The following is a 12,683-nucleotide window of genomic DNA, read 5'->3' as shown; positions in this document are numbered from 1 at the left end:
AAAAGAAAAAAGGGCCCACTCTTGTTGCTGCTCGCAGTGCTATATAGCTAATTGTTGCTGTATTTAACACTACCTTGCTGTGCAGCGAGCGATAATGTTAATTTCCCAGGCTGTATTTTTTCCTTCTCCTCCATGGCTGCCAACGACTGAAAGAGATCTGTGGGAGAGAGGGACAGAGAGCGGGAAGGAATGGAGAGGAGGGAGTAGGCGGAGAAGGGAGGGGGCGGAGAACAGGGCCCAGAGACATGTCTGCAGCACTGTATTATGGGTAATGTTGATAATTAACACCATGTTGCAGAATACAAATAAAGTACCAGCAGGTGTGAATATACAGACTCTGGACCTAATTGTTGAATCTATGAAAGACTATTAAGGGCTCTATTTATTAACATTATTTTTACTAAAATAAAGTGAAAAAGGGTGTTTTCACACCCTATTCACATTATTTTAGTATCCCCTAAAGTTACTAAAGGGCAATTGGAGTAGAATTCGTAAAATTCTACTCCAAGCCCTAATTATCACTTATTTTTAGTAAGCAGAATCACATTTCTCATAATTGAAATGGGAAATGTGATCTGGCCAAAGTTACTAAAAATAAACTGTGAAAAAATACCGGGGAAAGCCCTGTGATAATAACGCCACCTGGAGGTGGCGTTATCCAGGGTCTTCCCCGGTTACCGGACTTCTGCTCTGCTTTAAAAGGCAGAGCAGAGCCCGGAGCCGGCCCCAGTGATCAGCTGTGTGGTCTAAACATACCACATGCTGATCACTGCTAAAAAAAAAAAAGAAAAAAATAGTAAAAATAAAAACTTACCAGAGTCCAGGGACCGAAGATCGGTGCTCTGGTGATGTCCTACCTCCGGTCAGATGGTCTCCCATCCAGCACTGGGGCCCGGTTGTCACCTGACCGGGTCCCAGTGCAGGATGGGATGTCAGCTGACCGGAGCCATGAAGGACATCACCGGTGGTAAGTGTAATTAAGGGATGGGGGGTTGCAGGGGGGGTCGCGATTGCAGGGGGCGAGGCTTAGCAGCAGCCGGTCGGCGCATGTGCGGGCACTTGTCATGGTAATTTTTGCGAACATACCGTGATAAGTGTGCGGAGGGGATTCGCAGGGACAGAGCTTTATCGTAAGCTCTATCCCTGTAAGGGATTTTTAGTAAATCCCTGTGATATTGGCTGAATTCACAATGCGAATTCAGTTGGTAATATCACACTACAATCTGCATTACAAAAGCGGATTGTAGTAAATAGAGCCCTAAGCCATTTACAATTTTAACTGATGCTAGACACCGGCCGTGTGATCTTTTTTTAATGTTATTGCTATTTTAGTAAATAAATGTTCTATTTTTCATAGTATTCTATTATCATTGTGGGTTACTAGTATTCTCCATATTGGTATTTGAAGCTGCAGCCAATTTTCACTACTGTTTATTTATTATTTTTTATATTATTATAAGCTGCCTTATACATAAAAGGTTAGCTCCAGTTTGATCTCTCTTGTCACACTAGAGAAAAATTCTATAACCACTGTGTGTACAGTTTACTGTACATATAGTTGTAAAGAGCTGCGTCAGTAGCCGCTGTGCATGCTGGTCCCAGTCATTGCTAGGAGACTGGGACACCAGTGTCTGTGATTAGAGGCTGCATAGGAATGTCTGCAGCTGATGTTTAATTGCTGGGATTCTCACTAGTTGCTCTCTTATGTGTAACTGTAACTTATTTCACTTGCACAGGGGTTGGTCTTAATTGATGTTTTGTCATTGGTCTGTGTGTGTGTTAAAAGGCAGCCAGGCCTTCACTTCTTTGTCAGTTATAGCTTCGTGCCTTGGTGTAAGCATTCTGATCTAAGTGCTGGTGAATACTGCTAGTATCCTGAATCTCTGTGTGCTTTCCAGTTTGATTCATGGTCTCCTGCTCCCTGTATCACCTGTTGTTAAGTATCATCTTACTTAATATTAGAAAAGTGTAATTTGTTTGCAGTTACCATTATCAAGCTACCTGTTGTTATACCTCCCGCGGTTATTGTTAAAAAACATGAGTTTTATTATACAGTCTCACTGTACTCATATGTGTTATTCTACTAATCCAGCATTAACCCTGTAATCACCTGATTATTGTATAAATCTCTACTATCCTGAGTTTAAGACCTGGCGGCATCTCAGTACCAGTGAAAACATCTCTCTCTATGGGGAAAGGGTGTTTGTTATAGACAGAAGACCTCTGTAGTGGTTCTAGAGGGTTTATTCAATTGATTCAGGTGTATCATAACAACAGTAGCTATAGAATTTTTCTCTATTGTGTAACACAAACTTTAGCTCTACTGTTTTTTTTCAGGTACTGCAAAAGTGCTTAAGCTTCTTTTGACATTAGAAAAGAGTGATAAAGTGATTATCACTCATTATTAAATGGGGACATAAGCGTTCTATTTATCATAGGGAGAAAAGTCCTAAATTTGTAAAGCTGGTGCTTTCATGGGAGATAGGGTTTGCCCCTATCTAAGAAGCACCCTGGCTGGTGATAGCAATTGCTGGTTACCTCCAGCAATTGTGCAGCTGATCAGTATTGAAAAATATGTAAATTTTCCAGGTACAGCACAGTGCAGTAACGGCAGCCAATAGTGCTGCTGCATTGCTGCTCAGAGCGAATACTCCGGGCATGCACCCTGCAGTTTGTAGAGTTGTCTGGATCGTCCGGGAAGCTCTCCGATTTTACTGCCTCTGGCCCCACCCCCTTGCATGATATCACGGGATCAGGGGCGGGGTCACTACAGGGCACCAGTGAGCACTGCTCCGGCCCTGCAGTTGGGGTAATAAAGTAATAAATAGCTTTAGACGTCTAAAGACGTTCTCCTCAGTATTTACTTTGGGTTTTGTTTTGCAAATAATGCACCTCTAATTTAGGGGTTGAATTACACTGATTCTACCTTACCTGTGTGATCTATTTACACTTTTTCTATGTATATCTATGGCACAACTTATGCTGGCCATACACGCTACAATTATCGGGGCGATCCGCCTGATATCGGCGGATCGCCCCGATAATTGTAGCGTGTGTGCGGGCGACCGAGGGTTAAATATTGCTCGGTCCAGCATGCCCGTCCGATGCGATATTTACCCGGTAACTGTCGGCCGCATCGGGCAGTGTATGCCCAGCGCGGCCAACAGACAGACATTTCCTGTGTTCCTTCCTACGGAAGGAACAGGGAAATGTCTCCTCCCCCGGGGGTGGAGCGCGGATGTCGGGCTATACACTGTGAGATTTCTCTCACAGTGTATGCCGGCGACATCTGCGGGTGGCAGCCGGCCAGATAAAATGTCTGTCGGTCTGACAGACATTTTATCTGGCTGTGTATGCCCAGCATTACATATGTTTGTTTGTTGTTTGTCTGATCTGCAATTTTAAATACAATAATAAAAGCTAAGTTTTATTTTACTTAAAAAATGCGAGTTGTCTTCTCTTTGAACTTGTTTATGCATGTATGAACTCTGTGGGTGCACAGCCAGTTAATTAGATTTTTCCTTGTATGGCAGAGTTTCCCAAACTCTGCCATTACAGTCCAGATTTTAAGGATGTCTGTGCTTGAGCCCAGATGGTTAAAACAAATTGTCTAAGGTACTAATTAAGTCACCTGTGCACAAACATGGATATCCTTAATGCATGGACTGTAATGGTGGAGTTTGTGTAACTCTGCTGTATGGGACAATAGTAAATATTACTCACCTGGCTGATTTATTAACTATGTAGGGTGGCACTATATTATTGTTCTTTTTTATATACTGGTTTGTAGAATTACCACTTTCTAGGTTGGACTTGTGCACCAATCTACCCCAAGTCCTGTGCAACCTCTCATAGTCAAGGTGCACTGAGTTTACAAGCACTTTATGAAAGCTCTTTCTGTTTCTAAGATACACCCAGACGCTTAGCTATCTTTCTCTACCCTGTTAATCCTTCATATGTTTTTTTTTATCACATGCTTTTTAATTTCCAAAATTAAAGTACTTTCTATCCTATTAGGAGAAAAGTGCTACATAAATACAATTATTATTATCATCATTATTATTATCACCACCGCCACAGTAAAGTGTCTCTAGAAACGGTATTACGCTGGCACTGGCCGCTATATTACTGTAGGCATGAAAGAATAAAAGATTGCAGTTCTGGAATATGTTGGCACTGTATAAATACAGTGTAATTATAAAAATAATAATGATAGGAGGGTGATCTCATAGACCTCATTTTTTAAATAGGCATGTGCTACATAATGCTGGAGAAAACTGCTTGGCAAGCATTTGCCTTAGATATTGTTCCCTAATTATCTCATTGAATAAAATAAATGTTAATATGTTCCTACAGCACAGCTCTTCAGCTCACATTTCAGCGTGAGAAATTTCCAAATGGAATTAAAGTGCATAAGGCTCTAGAAAATAGAAATAGCCCTTTTAATAACATGCTTCTATCATTTCTGCTTTCCTGATTAAATATTCATTGTTCCATATGAGGGTATAATTAACAATAATCTGGTTGTCAACAAGTCCTACATTTTTAAAAATCTAATCCCATGTGCATACAGTACTTGCCCATCCTCCTGGAACGGCCGTGACTCTCCCAGAAACCGGGTGGCCCTCCCCCTCCCGACTGCCCAGAAAAGTGGGCAAGTCTCCCGCATCCTCCTCTAGCCCCTAACTATACAATGCCTGTTTTCTCAGAAACGTATAGCAGGGGCGGAGCCACGATGATGCGATCATGACATCACAGCAAACCTTTATGGCTGCCACGCCCCCTCTGTGCTGACCTGGCTGCCCCCTCCTGGGGAAAGGAGTAGCAAAGTCGGCAAGTATGTCCCATGTGACATGTAATACATTATGCTTTGACATTATTTATTCATAAAAAATAAGACATGTGGGTTCAAGGAATTACACCTGATGGTTTAGTCATTTTCTGTACCACCTTTAGCAGCAGTAGCTTGAAATAATAGTTTACAATATCGTACTTGAAGAATTTTGTCCTACTCTGTACAATTCTGCTTCAGTTCATCTATGTAACCCCTCTAAAGTGCCCATGTACATGCTGAGGTTTGTAGTTCAACAAGCACGAGCATGAACAAACAGTCATGAAGTGTGCATGCTGGCACATGTAGTAAGTAACACAGTTGATTGCACTACATTTTACATTTTAACATTTTTAACTTGGTACTCACTGACAGAAGAAGAGGGACGCAGTACTAGAAAGCACAGGGCTGGAGTGGGGGCCCCATAATTTTTTCCAAGCTAGCCCCTAGAGGACTGGCCCAATACTGAGTAGCAGTAGGATGGAAGTTATTGTATGTGGTAAATACAGATGATGTGCGGTGAGGTCAATGGCTGCGGAGGCACACATGGAAATGGGTCTGAGTGCTGGGAGCCTGTCTCACCCCCTACTCACTGTATATCTCTCCTCACTACACTAAGCTTCAGTGTCTATTGAATCTCCTGCCTTCATCACTGTGTCTTCTCTTGCTGCTGCTGACTGAGCTCTGATCTCTAAACACTGCAGTGCACTTCCTGTTCACATGACACATCCAAGGTGTCCATCAGTGCTCAAGGCATCTCCTCCATATTCAGAGGCATGCCTCTATTAGCTCTCTTTCTGTGCCCCCCGTGGTGTGGCCCTGCCCCCAGTTCTGCAAGCAGTGTCTAACTATACAGAAACGAGGCTAAGCTGTTGCAGCCTTATCTCTCGTCTCAGTCCCAGGGAGCTCCACAAAGCTGGTGAGTGTTAACTATAAAAACAATTACAATAAAAAAAGAAGATGTTTATAAGTTATAAATATCTTCTTTGTATTATTATAATAATTTTTGTATCAAATCTCAGGAGTATGACAGGGGAGGCTCTGCCCTGACTGCACGTCCCTGCTCCAAAGCGAATCAGGACTAAGAAATCTCACCTTTTTTAAATCCCTTTTTACTACCCCGAGTCAGACTGGGACATGAAGGGCCACCAGAGGAATACAGTGAAAGAGGCCCCATTAAGGGGGCATGGTCAAGAACCAAAGTGGGCATAGTCAACACCAGAGAGGAGTGGCCAGCCATTAAAGAGGGCATGCTAATCCCATGGTGGACATGATATTATAGTGTATGAAGAAAGCATTCCTTTCCAGTAATTACTGTATGTGTCTGGCTGTATAGCACTTTGGCCTATGGCTAGCCTCTTCAGCTATTTTGGAACTCTGGGCCTGATTCAGACCCGGCCGCAAGCGCTGAGCGCTCACAACCGTGTCGATGGTGGCCCAGATCGCATGCGCACGACGGAACTGGCTCCGTCGTGCGCATGCGCGAGACCCGGATAGCGACAGGCACTCCGTCGCTCCGGGTCTCCACCAAAGGGGGCGTGCTGCCGATGTTGAGTGACAGCACACCCACTTTGGTTGGTGGGGCGGGGGGGGTGGCTGCCCAGACGAAGATGTTCCCATGGGATGTCAGTGGGAGAGCTTTTGGCTCTGTTTGAGCCGAAAGCTCTCTGGGGCTTGTGGGCATGAGACCCTATTACAAGGGTCTCGTCGCAAGCCCGATGGTCGCGATGGTTGGCCAAGAGGCCGCTCCATAAAAAAAAAAAAAAAACTCCCTGATTCAGAGCGAGCGCTCTGTCAGAGCATCCGGCTCTGAATCAGGGCCTCTGATATGACATGCTATGCTTTTTAGTTCCGCAACGTTGAAGAACCATAAGCACTAATAAAAGCAAAGGGTCAATGATTGAAGGTCCACCTACCTTGCAGATTGTATTATGGATGGTCTGCTTCGTCTCAATACTGTAGCTTGTGTAGGGGCGTGGAATCCATTAATGCGAGAAGCTTGTATCACTGTACACATTAGAGTGCAAGGCTATGAGTCCATGGGGCCGACCAGGGTTATCCCTGTCCGCCATATGGACTGCCTGACCATGCATCTACCACTCTTTGCACAGGCAAAGTTGGAATTTTGTTCCTCGACTGGTGGTCAAGTCTTGTTTTTTTTTCACTGATTATTGACTTTGGCTTCATCCCTCATCAGTTTCGGCCTTTTCTCTTATGATGCATCCACTCTGGAATGAGTTGCCTGGCCATTGTGGAAGCAACAAGCTCGGTGACATAGACCTATTTCTTTACTGTCTGTACAGTATTATCAAATTCATGGAAAACAGTGTTAATTTCTAAGCCTGCATTCTTTACCAAACAATACATTTACTTAGTTTCAATCTGGCTTTGGACCAAACATTACTTTGCAGAAGCTTTTAACACTGTGGATCATACTATGCTGCTTAGCAAGTTTTGCTGTTCAGATAAAATGATTTCACTCTCATTTATCATTTGGATACCATCATATATATTACTTGTGGGGCATACTTAAGTTGCCAACTCTCCCTGATCATCAGGTAGACTCCCTGAAATAGTAGCAATCTCCCTGACTCCCTAAAGAGTCCAGCAATCTCCCTGATTGCACCCCCATTTATGAAGCTGTCATATATAAAAAATAAACAGAGATATTTTTATATATGAAAAAGTAAGTATACTTACCCTTACCCCTTAACCCTAAACCTCCCTTTTTGTAGCCTAACCCTAACCCTCCCCACCCTGCACGCCCTAACCCTCCCCGTTAGTGCCTAAACCTGTCTCCCGCCTTCATGCCTAAACCCAACCCTTAGTGCCTAACCCTAACCTCCCCCCAGTGTTGCTGAAACCCTAACCCTCCCCACTAGGGGTGCCTAACCATAACCTTCCCCCAGGGCCAGATTAACAATGGGGCGGATGGAGCTACAGCTCCAGGCCTCCAAATAAAAATAGGCCCATTGTCATGATGTTGACTGGCCATCTGCTCTCCACACAGTCAGCCATAAATCATTAGTAGTAAAATTGTATTTCTATTTACCTCTCAAAATGAAGGATTTTTTTCCTTTTACATATTTAGGGAGACATTGGAGCAGAGAGTATAGGGGGTACACGCCCACATGGCACTGGCCACACCCACACAGCACTGGTCACGCCTCCTCTGCTTCTCATAATAGGCCCTTTGGTCATTTTCCACTCCACGCCCATGTGGCCATCAATCCGGCCCTGCCTTCCCCTCTAAACCCCCCCTGTGGCTAACGCTAAGGGCGCCCTGGACTTACCTCATTTGGGCTGGCATTCTTCGGCGTTCCGGCGTCGGGATTAAGATAGGCGTCAGGAGCCGAGTGCACCACTCGGCTCCGGACACTGTGAGGGAGCCGGCCGGCACTGCACATAGGGCAGTCCACACCTCCAGCACCCCCCCTGCCCCCCAGTAATAAGCACAGTGACTGGACCATGGGGATTTGGGCTGCGTCTCCTTTTCGGCGGCATCGGGTGACACCGCGGGGAGGAACGCCACTGTGGTACAGTAATATTTGGCAAGCTTGATACTTTACAACTTTATCTGCCATTTCTGTGTAACTACAAATTACACCATTCTGAAATGCTATGAGATCTGAGCTGTCCCTGGTGTCCTGACGTAGAGTACACTTTCCCTGTTTGTTGTTCAGATACTTTCTGTATCAATAAAAAAATCCTGATCAGACTTCTTACCTCTGCAGTTAACAATAATTAAGGGTCTTAATTAAACCTTGAAGAGAGATAAAGTGGACGGAGATAAAGTACAAACCAATCAGCTCCTAACTGTCACTTTACAGGCTCTGGGGTCTATATACTAACAGGAGTTAAAGGGTAAAAACGTTAAGGCTAGGGAAAATCCATGTACATACTGCTTCTCAATATGTACTAATGGATGTTCTCTTCTATTGTACTCCCTGTGCTAGCTGTTGGTGTATTTTTTTGCGCTGCCATAGGCTCCTAAAGTGCTTTAGATGTTATCAAAGTTTTTTTTTTACTTACCATCTCCCGTCTTCTCTGGCTGCCATTAAGTGCTGTCTTCTGTCTCTTGAAATGCGATCAAGAAGTCCAGGTTGTTGTTTGTTTTGTAATGTCTTAATGAAGTTTAAAAAAAAAAAAATGCAACGTTGTTGCTGGTCTATTTTTTATTTTCTGGGGGAAGCCATGAGAGGAAGAACCCACTGAGAAGAGAAGCCCGGCCGGCTGCCCGCTATCTACGCTCCCATGTGGATGTGCGGTCCGTCTCATCACTCAGGCAACAGGAGTCAATAAAGTAGAAGCATCGGAAGTCATGCAGCAACAGAGTAGATGTGTATGCGGCATTACAGCCAGCACGGCCAAAAAGTAAAACAAAAGAAACCGCTGAGGGGAGAACTTAACGTTCATCCTCTTCAGCAAAGTAGAAAAAAGCGCAGTAGCAGCCTCCTGCATCGCAGCGCTAGCAAGCGAGCAGGAGCGACATTAACCGGACAGCCGCTCGCGAGTGGGTCTGAATCAGGGCCATAGTGCCTCTGATTCACATTACACCATAAAGTAGTGTCTCTTATTTAAGTTACGACACACAGTAGTGCCCCTTTTACACAATGCCCACAGTAGTGACCCTTTTACACAATACCTACAGTAGTGACCCTTTTACACAATGCCCACAGTAGTAATGCCCCTTATACAATGCCCACAGTAGTAGTGCCACTTATACAATGCCCACAGCAATAGTGTCCCTTACACAATGCCCCCATCAGTGGTGTCCCTTACACAATGTCCCCAGCAGTGGTGTCCCTTGCACAATGCCCCCACTAGTGGTGCCCCCTATGCAGTCCCCTTAGTAGTAGGGCCCCCTATGCAGTGCCCCCAGTAGCAGTATGCCCCCCAGTAGTATGCCCCCCATTAGCAGGTCCCCCCAGTAGTATGCCCCCCATTAGCAGGCCCCCAGTAGTATGCCCCCCAGTAGTATGCCCCCATTAGCAGGGCCCCAGTAGTATGCCCCCCATAAGCTGGCCCCCCCAGTAGTATGCCCCCCATAAGCAGGGCCCTAGTAGTATGCCCCCCCAGTAGTCTGCCAATATAAGCAGGCCCCCAGTAGTATGCCCCCCAGTAGTATGCCCCCCATTAGCAGGCCCCCCAGTAGTATGCCCCCCCAGTAGTATGCCCCCATAAGCAGGCCCCCAGTAGTATGCCCCCCATTAGCAGCCCCCCCCAGTAGTATGCCCCCATTAGTAGGCCCCCCAGTAGTAGGCTCCCCCAGTAGTAGACCCCCCCAGTAGTAGGCCCCCTCATTAGCAGGCCCTCATACACACATAAAAAAACAAAACAAAAAAAAACTTACCTGTATCCCCGCTCCAGCCGCTGTCCGCTCTGCTGCCACGCGACGAGGAGGGAGCCGGAAGACGGAGCTCCCGAGTGAGCTCCAGCTGGCTCTCTCCGTGCAGCAGCGAATGAGAGTCTGTGTGACTCTCATTGGCTGCTGTAACAAACACAGAGCTGCCGCTGGTGGCTGTGTGTTTGTTCTGTGTAGGGCAGACTGCTATCACAGCGGTCTGCCCTACACTCGAGGAGCCCTGATGTCGGATTCTTTAGCGAGAATCCGACATCGGGCGGCCACCGTTCGGCCCCAAACGGGGATCCAAGTCAGGCGGGGAACACCCGCTCGGAGAACACCCACTCGGGTGGACTCGGATTCCCCTATGTTCGGAGCTGTTCGGATTCCACAGAATCCGAACCGCTCATCTCTAGTATAAAGCTGCCCACTTCCCATGACATGCATCCGCAAGTCAGCGAAAACATCGGTAACATTGAGTAACATCAAACCTATAAGCACAGTTGTAGTTGACTGTGACCTGCTGCACAAACTGCTAAACTTCCTGTCGCCAACTAGATCTCTGGCTATGTATACAATCGCAAGGACTTAATTATGCACGTCCCTGTAACGGCATTCTAACGCACAGGCACGCCTGCGTTCCGCCGACCACCCCCAAGTGGTCACTTGTTGTCAATCACTGTGTAATGGGACTGCGTGCTTACTGCGATCGATTCCTGATTGCAGCGGTCGGTTCGTGTACACGCACTGCGATGCATACACATGAGCAGAATGCAAACATCGACCGGCTGTGTGCGAACGCAGCCTTGTGAACCAACCTGAATCAGGCCCTTTATCTCTGTCCACTTTATATGTCTCCAATGCTTAGTACACAGACCCCTGTGGACCTATGATCTACCTCCAGAAACTAGCTAATAGCTGCTAAATTCAAGAGAAGAATCTGTATAGTTACCTTATACTAGACTTTCCCTTTTAGAACATCCTGTTTGATCTTTTACAGCTTCTGTCATTCAGCTCTATAAATGTTTGGCATTGTAAAGGTTAATTATTTTTATCTGTAATTAGATCACAACTGTACATAAAGTATCCAGAACTTATTTGAAAATGGAAGGTGAAAACTATGTATTTCTTCAAGGCCCGGGTTTAGAGTGACAAAAGTGCACAGATGGCACGTCCTAGCTTTGTCCTTCATTATTTTATTTATTTTGTGTTTTACATTGATCTTGTTAAATGTTCCTATTAACATTTGTGTTAAGCAGCGTTAGTTCTAAATTACAGTATGTCTATTTAATTTATTATATTATGGCGATGGAGTGATGTGTATATGAGGGATACTTACCAACTCTGGCCCGTAGTCAATTTGAGACGAAAGGTCCAGACTTTTCGCCTGCTGGACTTTTCGCCTGTTTTCCAGGCGGAAAAGTATCACGCACATGCCTGATTATCCCCATATTCAATTCCTATGGACGCGAAAACGGGACCCGGCGAAACTTGAAGCGGCGAAAAAACCTGTAAATTTTCGGGAGATCATCCTTGGCCTTCATAAAGATGTCCAGACATGAGGGATCACTATGGGTTCCCCCTGTTTTTACCTGCTGAAGGGAAGTCAGGTTTTTAAATAGCCGCGGTAGGTGAATAAATGCGCCTGTGATGAAGAATAGCATTTAGGATTTTTTTGGGGAAAAATAACTATGCCCATCAAATTTGGGGTACATGAAAATGGGTGCAAGCATATTTTTAAGTCTCTAAACTGATTTTTAAAAATTCTTCAAAAATGCACCTGTCGCTACTACCCGCAATGAAGAAAACACCTGCCGCATACTTTGGAACCCCTCTGAAATCTATTTCGCTACCCCCATTTTTTTCTTAACCCCAAAATTCAAGTAAATTTTTTGGGGTGTCCCGATTTTTGTTTTTACTTTTTTAGACACACATTGTTTTTAGGGGGCATTCGCAGAGGAGCAGGCTATTTTTGTAAGCCTGCACCCCTAAACCCCAATTCTGCATTTTTTTTTTGCCAGCTAAAGGCTTGAGAAAACTTATCCCCGTTTTTTTACCAAGACTTTTCGCACCGGCGAAAAGTCTTTGTAATTGAATATGGGGATAATTACAATAGGCGAAAATTGACGTCATCGGCGATAAATTATCGCCAATAACGGGTTTTCGACTGTGAGTGAATACGGGCCTCTATCTGAAAGTCAGGGAGACCTCCTGAAACAATGGTGATTTCCTCGATTCCCATTGGCGAATCCAGAGGGGAGGCGATCGTTTACCCATAAAGCACACCTTTATTTGGGCGGCTGCAACCTCCTTCTCTGCTCCCTGGGGCCAAATGGAGAAGGAGTGTGTGTTACTGGGGTGATCGTGCTTGCTCCCTGAAAAGTCAAGCAATTTCCCTGAGGTTGGTCTGGGAGTGTGCAACACATTGATGAAATAGGAAATACTGGAGGAAATACTGAGGAGAAGAATAAAAAGGATGTGTGCTACAAGAAAATGGCCATCACCTGT

At 45.2% G+C, this 12,683-nt stretch overlaps 1 protein-coding gene across 1 annotated transcript in view; it reads left to right on the top strand.

Moving 5' to 3' along the window:
• The window catches only part of PREX2 (phosphatidylinositol-3,4,5-trisphosphate dependent Rac exchange factor 2), a 435,974-nt gene that overhangs the window by 107,089 nt on the left and 316,202 nt on the right, over positions 1 to 12,683 (top strand). The window lies entirely within an intron of this gene.

This window comes from Taudactylus pleione, unplaced genomic scaffold, assembly GCF_031769625.1.
Source record: "Taudactylus pleione unplaced genomic scaffold, aTauple2 ptg000114l, whole genome shotgun sequence".
Classification (NCBI taxonomy): domain Eukaryota; kingdom Metazoa; phylum Chordata; class Amphibia; order Anura; family Myobatrachidae; genus Taudactylus; species Taudactylus pleione.
This window is presented reverse-complemented; position numbering and strand designations above follow the sequence as displayed.